Source organism: Gorilla gorilla, chromosome 12 (genome assembly GCF_029281585.2).
Source record: "Gorilla gorilla gorilla isolate KB3781 chromosome 12, NHGRI_mGorGor1-v2.1_pri, whole genome shotgun sequence".
Classification (NCBI taxonomy): Eukaryota; Metazoa; Chordata; class Mammalia; order Primates; family Hominidae; genus Gorilla; species Gorilla gorilla.
In genome coordinates this window covers 53,524,130-53,536,136 of record NC_073236.2, presented here as the reverse complement: position 1 = coordinate 53,536,136, position 12,007 = coordinate 53,524,130, and the positions used below count along the sequence as shown (strand labels likewise).

At 43.2% G+C, this 12,007-nt stretch overlaps 1 protein-coding gene across 2 annotated transcripts in view; it reads right to left on the bottom strand.

Annotated features, from left to right (window-relative positions):
- The window catches only part of REEP1 (receptor accessory protein 1), a 124,574-nt gene that overhangs the window by 75,105 nt on the left and 37,462 nt on the right, over positions 1 to 12,007 (bottom strand). The window lies entirely within an intron of this gene.

The following is a 12,007-nucleotide window of genomic DNA, read 5'->3' as shown; positions in this document are numbered from 1 at the left end:
CGTGAGCCACAGCACCCAGCCTAAAATTATTTATTTGTTTGTATTGACACAGGGTCTCGCTACATTGCCCAGGCTGGTCCCGAACTCCTGGATTCACTGATTTCCCACCTCAACCTTCCAAGTAGCTGGGATTACAGGTATGTGCCACCTGCATCCAGTTTTTTTAGATCCTTTTTAACTACTGTGTACCACTTTACTATATGAACATATTATAGTTTATTCTGTTGATGCATACTTAGGTTCCTTCCTATTTTTCTCCTTTACAAACAGGGCTGTGATGAACATTATTATACATGTCTCCTTGGGCACATTTGAGACCTTCTCTAGGGTATCTACATAGTGTGGAACTGCTGGGTCAGAATTTACAGCATCTTCCACCAGATAATGCAAAACCACTTGCCAGAATGACTGTACCAATTTATACTCCTTCCTGCAAGTGTGAAAGATTTTAATACTCCCCATTCTTGCCAAACTTATATAGTCAGACTGTTAGATTTTTGCCACTGTGATGGGTGTAAAATGGTATCCCATGTTTGTTTCAATTTGCATTTCCTCAGTGGCAGGTGAAGTCAAGCAACTTTTTATGCCTTTTGGCCATTTGGGCTGCTTAACTACCCTGTTTATATCCCTCCATTAGTTTATCTTGTTCTTAGTGATTTTTAGGAATTCTTTGTGAATTTTGGGTATAAATCCTTTCTTGGACATACGCATTACAAATGTTTTTCCTCAATATAAGCTCTCTTAACTTGGTTTGTGGTGCATTTTCTTGCTTTCTAGCTTTAAATTTTATATAGACAAATATATCAGTCTTTTCCAGCTTTTTTCTATCTTGTTGAGAAAATCCTGGTCACGTATATTTTCTTACAAGAGTTTTAAACTTTTGCTTTTTCAATACTAGATTTTCATTCATTTGAATTGATCTTTATGTATGATGTGAGTTAGGAATTCAATTTTATTCTTTTCTATATGGATCCCAATTGTCCCGTTGCACTGATTTGCAGTGCTACCCGTCATACATAAAGTTTCCAATAGGCATAGGTATTATTTTCAGCTCTCTATTTGACTGATCTACTGTCTAACCATGCACCTATACCACAGTGTCTTTATAATAACCATAATATTAACAACCATGACTTTATAATAAATCCTGATATTCTTAAAATTGTCTTGGCCATTCTTTTTTTTTATTAGAAATTTCAATGTAGAATCTTGGCTATTCTTGACCCTTTGTTTTTCTATATAAATTTCATGATAGTTTGTCAAGTCCCACATAAAACCTTATTTAGATTTTGATTGGAATTTCACTGTATTCATAAAATTTACTAGAAGAATCACCATCTTTATGGTTTCAAGTTTCCTCTTTGTGAACATGGTGGCCTCCATTTCCTCATGTCTTCTTTAATGTCTTTTTATTATATGTTGTAAATTTCTCCATAAAGATCTTGTACATGTTTTGTCTTACTGCTAGGCACTTTAGGTTTTGGGGTTTTTTTTGGTGGCATTGTGGATTTTTAAAATTAGATTTTCAAGTGGTTATTCATGGTATATAGGAATGCTACTGACTTTCCAGGCTGCTCTCAGAACCACTAACCTTTCTGTGGTCAAAAGCATTTGGAGTCTCAAATGCATTATGGTGAGTGAAAGCAGCAAACTCAAAGGGTGACATGTGTTATGACTCCATTTATATGCTCTTTCTTTCTTTTTTTGTTTTTTGAGACGGAGTCTCACTCTGTCACCCAGGCTGGAGTGCAGCGGCACAATCTCAGCTCACTGCAACCTCCACCTCCTGGGTTCAAGCTATTTTCCTGCCTCAGTCTCCTGAGTAGCTGGGATTACAGGCGTGCGCCACCACACCCAGCTAATTTTTGTATTTTTAGTGGAGACAGGGATTCACTATGTTGGCCAGGCTGGTATACGCTCTTCTGAAAAAGGGAAGTTTACAGGGACAAAAACCAGATAAGTCGTTGCCAGGGTTAGATGGGGAGGTGGGAGGTTGACTCCAAGAATGTGAAGGAATTTGGGGGAGGGATGGAGCTGCTGCATACCTGACTGTAGTGCTGTTTACACAACTGTATAAGTTTGCCCAAACTCAGAATTAAAACCCACACTAAAAAGAGTGAATTTTACCAATTTCACCACTATACACCTGACCTTTAAAAAAACCAAAGCATTCAGAGGAATTCACACTCACAAGTGAGGTGTGTCGTGGCTCTCCAAAAGTGGATCAAGTTGACCTGAGCATCAGCCTCCAAGCTCTGAGACAACCAGTACCTTCCTGATGTCAGAAGGTCCATGTGTGGCAAAACAAGCCTTCCCAAAACCATAATCCATCTCCAAGACCCACTGATCCTCTAGCCCTGAAAGGACTGTCTCAGATACGCTGTAGGCCTGGGATCTAAGTGCTTGAGAAACTCTGACCTTTACCATACTGCCCCAGGGAACATCCTCACTCACAATGGTTCTCTAGAAGCTTAATCTGGGAAAAGAGATCCTCCGTCTGAGCACACAGCTCAGGTTCCCATAGCACAGCAAACCACTTGGGCTTTGGTTGCCATGGGTCCCAACCCCTGGGCTTCTGCTTACTCACAGTGACTTTCTAACAGGCTGGAGGGAGAAAATAGGAAAACAGCAGAACTGGCCCGCTATGCATTTTGGTTCCCTAAAGACTGTATTATTGTGACTTATAAGCCATTTATTTTTGAGTGCTCACTTTTAACCTTCATGTGACACAGGTATTATCATTTTCCTCATAATAATGAGAAAACAGGTTTAGTGAAAATAAATAATTGAGTCTCACAATTAGGGGAGGAGGCCAAAATCAAACCCATGTCTAACTCCACTGCCCATCTCCTCACTGCTATGACACACTGCCTTCCTGACTCTGCAGTACATGGCTGAGAGTCTGCAGCTGGTCTCTGAATGAATGAATGAGGAGTAGGAGAGTGGGAGGAAGACTGCTGCCTGCTTCGTTGCCTGATGGAATTCCACTCTGGCCCTGAATTATAGATTTACTGACAACAGGTGACAGTATAATTTCAGGGTTTCAAGCACATAAACTGTTCACATAAACGAGGTTCTCTCCCGACCTGAGCTGATCTTGGGAAAACAGAAACGAGACATGTCCTTCTTTTTCACCTTGGCATGTGATTCTGCCAGCCTCTCTGTAGTCTTTCCTTTCCCAGTTGGCTTCAGACCCTGCTCCTCTCTGCAGATTTGAGAGTGAACACATACACAACTCTTCCTTGGGTAACCCACCTCACAAACATCTCATTTGCTTATTTCCTCATCTGATCTGCACTGTACCCCTCCGAGACAATGGGATTACTTTCCCAGTTTACAAATAAAAAAAACTGAGCCTTAGAGTAGTTGAGGGATATTCCAAAGCCCTTCTCCTATCCAACAAGACGCAAACCCAGGCCTCCTGTCTCCAAGTCCCTGGCCATTTCCCGTTCCATACTGCCTTTCTTAGCATGAAGAGGCAGTTGCATTGCTTATTTAAAGCTGTCTGTAATGTGTGCTGCAAAAATCCCATTTTAAGTTGGATTTTTATGCTCCCAAACCCAACTTAGGAAAGCACAAGACAGAAAAGTCTGATGCAAGCAGGAACAAACATTCTGTAAATTTCCAGTTGATACTGTTCCACTCCACAATCCAATCCACACAAATCCCTCAACCACAAATGTCTGCCTAAATCTGTTGTTTTTGTTTGTTTTTAAGTCTTAATTGTAGAGATTCCTATTCTTAAGCAACCCAGCTTTATTGTGTGTGGTAGAAAGAGGCTGGGCTTTGACTTCAGACCTGAGTCTGAATCCAGCTCCAACCCTGACTAGCTGTGGAGTGGCAAGCATGCTTCTTAACTACTCTGAACCAGTTTCCTTGAGTATAGGGACCAAAAACACCTACTTTCAACAGCCACTATGCAGATTAAATGAGGGGACTGTAGGTACAAATTTAACTTACCAGAGACACTCTAGATGAATGACAAATATCAGTTCCCCTCCCTTCTACAGAAACAGTAACTGCAAATGCCAATTCTTTTAACCACAAAATGTTTTTCATTCAATCATTAAATATGTGCTGAGCACCTACTGTGTGCCCTGGGCCATCTGCTAGGAAAGGCAGGCAGCAAGCAGATAATTATACAAATAACTGGTTATTGTCATCACAATAATTGTGATGAGTCCTGCTGAGTCTGTTTTGAAGAAGAGAGAAGATTCACTTACAATGATTGTCCTGTGGTTGCCTATTTCCCAGCTTATGCTCCCCTCCCCAGACCTCAGAGCCAGAGACCTGACCCCCAGCCAGAGGGTTCTGGGCTAAAGGGTTATGGTTTTCTCCTTCTGGTGGGCTTCATCTAAAGCCCCCTACATGGTATATATTTAGGCTGAGAAAAGGACTGCTGGGCCTTCCTATGTGCACCATGAAAAAGGGGTGGTGGAAAAGAGTGAGGGGCTCTTTGAGATTGACTGGCAGGTGGTCAGCGGGTATCTGTGGGGTTTTCTGGGGACTTGTCTGCTCAGCTGGTGCCCTCCTAGCTCTCACACAGCAGGTACTGATGTCCTCTGCCAGGGCCCAGCCAACTTTGAGTGCATGTGTCGGTCTGGCAAAGGGTATCAAAAGCCCTGGGGAAGGCCATGGGAACAGGACAAACCTTTACTAATGCCCACCAGGCACTGTACAAGGCACTGATCCCCACAGAAGTCAGGTGAGGCAACTACTATCCATCCCCTCTTACACAGGAGGGACCTGGGACATTAAGAGGTTAAATTCATTCATTCATTCATTCATTCGTTCATCCAACAGACATTTATTCAGTCCCTACTCTGTGTCAGATTCTGAGGCCAACACAAGGTCACAGAGCTGCTAACTGAATGAGCTGGATTCAAACGCTCTATCTGGCTTCAAACTCTGCTCTTCTAATCCAACTTGATACCTCAAGGTCAGAGGTTTTATCTTCAGGGAAGTCACAACATGGCCGGGGTGCCAGGTGTATCAGAACAAGAAAGGTGGCAGGCAAACCTGCGTGTGCTAAGTATGGAAGGAAAGACAAATGATGATGGGCAAAACCACGGAGATAGAAAACAGATGAGCTGCCAGAGGCTGGCAGTGGGGTAGAAGAAGATGATGACTACAGAGAGGCATGGAGGAAGTTTTGGAGGCAATGAACCTGTTCTATATTTACACTGTGGTTGTGATTACATGACTGTATGCACTTGTCAAAGCTCACAAAACTATACAGTAAAAAGGGTGAATTTCACTGTGTGCAAATTATTAGGAATTTATACAGAAAATTTAATCAGGAAAATCAAGATTTGAATTCAAATTATACAGGAAAGTTCAGGTTTTTCCAGCCCCCTCACTCAGCTGTACTGAGGCTGCATCGCTTCTGTTTATAGTCCTATGACACCATGTGAACAAACACTGCCAAATGAGGCTGGTCTTATACGTTTAGTTACTGATTTCCCCATCTGTTAAAATCAGCCAAGTTAACAGAGTAGAATGTAGCTAAGTCTTAAAGTGGTTATGTCTCAAAAAGATATTTGCACACCCACGTTCATAGCAGCATTACTCACAATAGCCAAAAGATGGAAGCAATCCAAGTGACCATCAACAGATGAATAAATAATGAATATTATTCATCCTTTCAAAGGAAGAAAACACTGACACTTGCTAAAAGATGGATGAACTATGAGTATATTATGCTAAGTTAAATAGGCCAATCACAAAAAGGCAAATACTGAGTGATTACATTTATAAGTGGACTACTCTAGATAACTCAACTCCTTAACTAGATAAGTCAAAATCATAAAAATAGAAAGTAGAATGGTGGTTGCCACAGGCTGGGGGGATATAGGGAGTTGATAATGGGTGTGGAGTTATAATTTTCAGTTTTGCAAGATGGAAGCTTCTGGAGATTGGTTGTACAACAATGTGCAATAAATATACACTACTGACTGTACACTTAAAAATGGTTAAGATGGTAAATTTTATGTTATGTGCTTTTATCACAATTAAAACAAAATAAATTTATGACATTTATGAACCAAAAAAATCTCTGCATGAATATTTGTTCAAAATCATCCATACTTAAAAATTTTATAAAAACAGAATTTACTTAGTATAGGTCATTAGTTCATTTAATCCATAAAAGATTACTTCTAACAAAGTTATAAGAAAACAGAATATATAATCTTTCAATTTATATCTGTTTGATGCGACAATGCTATTTTGTAAAATTTACTAAAATTTTCAAACATCTCAATTTATTCAATCCATTGTAATGACATTTAAGATGAGTGAAAATTAACAAGTAATGCAAGTAAATATATTTTTTACTGGTTCTGGTTGTAGAGGAAAAAACATTGCTGTATATTATGTTCTATTAAGAAGTTACACTATTAAAATGTTTCTGAGATTGATATTTTAGATAGATAGATAGATAGATAGATAGATAGATAGATAGATAGATAGATAGATAGGTTTCTAACTTGTTCCAGAAAGGATCTGAGATGGCTTGGTTATAAATAATTGTGTGGCTCATAAGAAATTACCATGATTCCAGGCCACTGGGTTTGTCTGGCAGCAGAAGGGCTCAGAACTGCTAACAAAAGCACGGTTGTCACCTCACTAGAAGGGGAGGGTGGGACTATGTCCCACCTGCCCACAGAAGAACAAGGATTGTGTGAAACAAAGGATGTTTGGCTCAGGTCCAGCATGGCACCCTGATTAGAACACAAAACCTATTTAAAAAAAAAAGAAAAGAAAAGAAAAAGAAGCAAGCTGGAAAACAGCAGCTTTACTTCAATGAGCAAAATTTAAATTCTGAGAGAATTTTCAGCACGTGTCTTAATTATGAGTGAGTCAGGACAGTCAGGGAACAAATGCAGCTCGCAGCTGCTAAAGTGCGCTTCTGGCTGGAAGTTCTGGACCTTGCTCCCGAGTTGGCCAACCTGGGGAAGAAGGAAGCAGAGAGACTGGGGCGGGAACCCACCGTATGTACCTCTCGCACACCTGCCCTGCAGATGACTTAGGAGAGCCACTGCTGGCTGCACAGCTCCAAGGGCCCTGGCCACCATGTGCAATACAGACCCTGTGTAAGGAAGGTGAGGTCCTCCTTTGGATAACAATTTTTTATGTTTGATGCTTTGAAGGGCAATCCTCGGTAATGCTCTAAAAAGTACGGTGGAATACTGCACGATAGTTAAAAAGTTAAAATATAACGAACAGCTGCTTTGTGTTTTGTTTTTGTTTTGAGACGGAGTCTTGCTCTGTCGCCCAGGCTGGAGGAGTGCTTTGGTGTGATCTCCACTCACTGCAAGCTCCGCCTCTGCAAGCTCCACCTCCCGGATTCAAGCAATTCTCATGCCTCAGCCTCCCGAGTAGCTGGGACTACAGGCGCTCACCACCACGCCCAGCTAATTTTTTGTGTTTTTAGTAGAGATGGGGTTTCACCGTGTTAGCCAGGACGGTCTCGATCTCCTGACCTCGTGATCCGCCCGCCTCGGCCTCCCAAGGTGCTAGGATTACAGGCGTGAGCCACTGCGCCCAGCCCACAGCTGCTTTGTTTAGAAAATAAAGATATTTCTCTCAACTACCACAGAATGAGAATTCCTCTTTAACAACTGTGCCATTTGCTTTTGCAGATCTGAAGAGAATAGATAAAACTAGGTCACTAAGGAGAAAAAAATTCCAAGATAATAACAGAAAGAGGTAGCTCTGAGCATGGAAATGTAAGAAATTTTATTTGCTTCAGAATGAAAACAATATACATTCTTTCCATTTATGAGCCTCAAATGGCCACAATCATAGGTGACCATAAGGGAAAGTCCAAGTGAAGAATGTCCTTTATCCAGGAATCAAGACTAAAAAGGAAAGCTTCACACTTCGGGGGAAAAAAGTTACCAGTATAGCACTCCTCAGTAATTAGCACTGGTTACAATACAATGCACGCTCTGTACACAGCTTTTAGCAGTTTATATCCATTTGCACATACAAAAACTCTATGAAGTAGACATGATTATAATTTCCATTTCACAGACTGGAAATATGGATCAGAGAAGTTAAATAGTTGGACTAAGGTCACACACCAAGTTTGTAGCAGAGCTAGAACTAGAATGTGAGATTTCAAAGCTTACATACTAAACCATGGATGCTCCAACTTCTTTGATTGCACAAAATTAGTAAAATATTTTGATCACGTGTATTTGTATTACCACAAGTCCTTGGCTTTGCTGAGGAAATACTTTTAAGTCATCATGAGGACTGGTTTAAAATTGGATTGTCTAAGGCCGGGCATAGTGGCTCATGCCTGTAATCCCAGCACTTTGGGAGGCTGAGGCAGGCGGATCACCTGAGGTCAGGAGTTTGAAACCAGCCTGGCCAATGTGGCAAAACCCTGTCTTTACTAAAAATACAAAAATTAGCCAGGTGTGGTGGCAGGCGCCTGTAATCCCAGCTACTCAGGAGGCTGAGGCAAGAGAATTGCTTGAAATGGGGAGGTGGAGGTTGCAGTGAGATGAGATCGCGCCACTGCACTCCAGCCTGTGCAACAAGACAAATTCCATCTCAAAAAACAAAAAAAATTAGATTGTCTAATACATAAGTTCATTTAACAAGCCTCATGCAAATTGTAACACAACTTGGGTTCTGCTGAAAACAACGAAAACAGCGAGGGACCGTGTTGCTCCCTCCATGTCGTGGATCTACCCCCTCCCTCAGCATCTACCCCCAGAACATGTGCCATGTTGTGCATGTCAGGCGTGCAGACCCAGTGCCCCTTGCTGAGGGCCTACTCCAGGCAGGCACTGTGCTACCAACCACCCACATGGTCTCCTTCCATACTCAACATCCAGAGGCTTCCCCTGCCCAGAGAGCTGGCCAGCACTTGTGACGAGGGTGTGGCCCCTGTTCTGCCTGGCTGTGAAGCCACTCCAAGCTGCACCATGGAAGGAGGGACCACCCAGGAGAGCCTGGAGCTTGGGGACCTTGGTGCTGGTCTTTGCTATACCACTTACTAGACATAGGTTCATGGACAAGAGCCCAGAAGCCTCACTTGTTTTATCTCCTCTGCAAAATGTGGTGTCAAATGGGATAATATACGTTATGATACTTGAAAATGGAAATGCTGCACAGACTTGCAAAAATACTTTTCCTACAAGGGAAGCTCTGACCAGAGGACCATGGACTATGGTTGTCCCACCACTGGAAGGGCTGACATAGGAGCCATCATGGGAGTCATTTACCCAGTCCTGGGGTGGAGTTGGTACAAGCCCTGGTACCTAAAAGATGCAGGGATGCCACCTAGCTGGGAGACCAAGAACAGCCACTACCTGCAAGAGAGATTCTCCCTGGAGGTTGGAGGGAGGAAGAGAACACTTACTTTTCCAAGGTGGATGTTTTCTGAAGCCATGGGGAGGAGCGTCACTGTCTCAGTGGAATCATAAAAGCAACCTACCTCCTCATTCACTGGTTCTGGGTGTGAGGGAAATGCCTCTTCCCAGAAGACTCTGGGGGATCTCAGAGGATGCCTAAGGTCCAGCCTGGGTCCCTCTCAAAATAAAAAGAGAAAACAACTGACAAGATCACACTGTTCCCTTTCCCTAGATGTGTTTGAGCCAAGAAGGCCTTACTATAAATAGTATAATTTGGCAAAAACTTCAGCACCATATAGGGTCGCATGCCCCATCTCCCACCCCAACTGGTCCATTAAGAAATGCCTGAGTTGAGGCATCGTCAGAGACATCCTGGGGGAAGTGGATAACCACAGTAACTAACTAGCAGTCTCCAACATTTTAGTGTAGAGTAGTTTAACAGCTCTGTGGCCACTGGCAGCAGGTAGGGAAGGGCATGCTAGGCTGTTTCCCTGGGTTGATGGATTGGTTGGTTTGGGGAATGGTGGAATTCACGGAATGGGAGAAGTTTGGAGAACAGGGTGCTGGCTAAAGGTTCCTGGCCAGGACCCAGGATAATAGCACCAGGTCCCTGGGCATGGAAGGGGAGATGTGTCACAGGGATGGGCTCCCAACTGGGGGTCAGGAATCCTGGTTCCAGGTTCAGCTCTGATCCCAACAGGCTGGGTAATCTTAGGCCATCACACCCCCTCCCCAGATCTGTCTCTTCATTCTTTCATTCAGAAAACATTCACCTAGTGCCTACCAGTATGGGTGTGTAACACTGTTCTATTGCTGGTGAGGCAGGAGTGAACACATGAAGAGAGCACCGTGTTGAGTTCTGGGGTGCCCTCCCCTTCCGCAGCTCAAGCTTTGTTTATCCCCTTGCCTGCAGTCTGACCCAGGTCCAGCCCTGGCCTCTGCTGGGCTGTTTCCACCGTGTAGACGCTCTGAGCATGAACTGGGCCCTCTATACTCCACCCTGCATCCAGAGATAGTGTGAGGATGTTAGTAAACAAACAACGGTGGGCAGAGCAAAGCTGCTATGGGGCCAGCAGAATAGTCACGGACAGTCACCCTTGCCATGATACATTCCTGGAAACTGCAGCAGGAAGGAGAATGGTCAAAAGGGGATCGCTTTTTGCTGTATCCCTTTGTCACCAGCAGATGGGAATCCTGGGTCAGCAAGGCAGAGTGCTGACCGAGCTTTCCTCTGGATGGTGGAAAACAAAGAGTGGATAGGCTGGGGAGAAAAACAGGAAAACGGGTGTGTTTTCATCTTTGTGGCTGTGCAGATGAGCAATCAATGAAGCAAAGCTGGGCTGTTAAGAACTGACTCTATTCTTGATAGAGCTCAAAAGATACCATTGTTCCCTACTGCCCAAAGAAAAACGTCCAAGCTGCTTATGTTGACATCAAGGGCCTCTGCCATCTAGCTGCAGGTGTCCCACCAGCTTCTTGGGCCCTCTGCTAATTCCTGTCTACTCATGCATTTCTGCCACTGTGCTCAGTCATCATTCTCTTGGCCTGCAGTGCTCTGCCCCCAACTCTGTCTGCCAAAATCCTATGCATTCTTCTAATGCATTGGACTAGAAGCCTTGGCACTACTGACATTTGGGGCCAGACAATTCTTTGTTGTGAGGGGCTGTCCTCAGCATTATCCCTGGGCTTTAACTATTAGATGACCCCACTCCAAGTGTGGCAACCAAAAACATCTCCAGACACCACCGAATGTCCTCTCAGAGCAAAACAGCCCCTGCTTGAGAACCACTGTTCAATGCCTAGATCCAGGGCTATTCTTTTTATAAAACCTTTTCCTGAGCTCCTTAGAACAAGGGTTATATGTGTGCCTTCTACACACTTGGTAATGTTCTATTAGCACTTAATTAGCCTTCTTCAAGCTTGCATTATGTAGTTATATCATACCTTCCTCATTAGGCTACAAGTTCCTTAAGAACAAGGACAATACTGCGTGCATCTTATACAAGCCACAACACCATCTAGAGTAGCAATTAATATTGGCTACTATGTATTGGCTACTAATAAAGTAGTTATTGGCTACTAATAAACTATGGTTTAACTTCTTACTGTTAACATAAGCACAACTCATCTATGTTGATTGTAGAAAAATTTTAAAATACGTAAAAAATAAAACAAAAATCAAAATCATCCACAATCCAACACCCAGCAACAATAGTAGTTAAAATACTGGTAGACTGAATATGGCCCTCTAATACAAGTACACCAGTAAAATACCCTCCAATCTTTCTTCTGTGAGTGGAGAATCCAAGGAAAATATCTGCAGCAGAGGCAGCAGCCCAGGGCCAGACTGACATGGCCAGGGGGGACCATGAGAGCCATCTTGTCCACCCCAGCAGATGCTTGGATCTGCTTTAGAATGCTGTTCTGGACTGTTTGAACCTCTGCACATACAGGAACTTGCTATCATCCCACGCAGGCTGGTCCACCTTGGGCCACCCTAAGGAGCTCTTTGTTTTACTGACTTAAAATTTGTTACCTGGGATTTCACTCCTTGGTCCAGTCCAAATTCTACCTCTTTAGCCAAATTGGTCCACTCTCTCTATTTCCCATTGACAGGTCCTGCCCTCCTTCCTCTG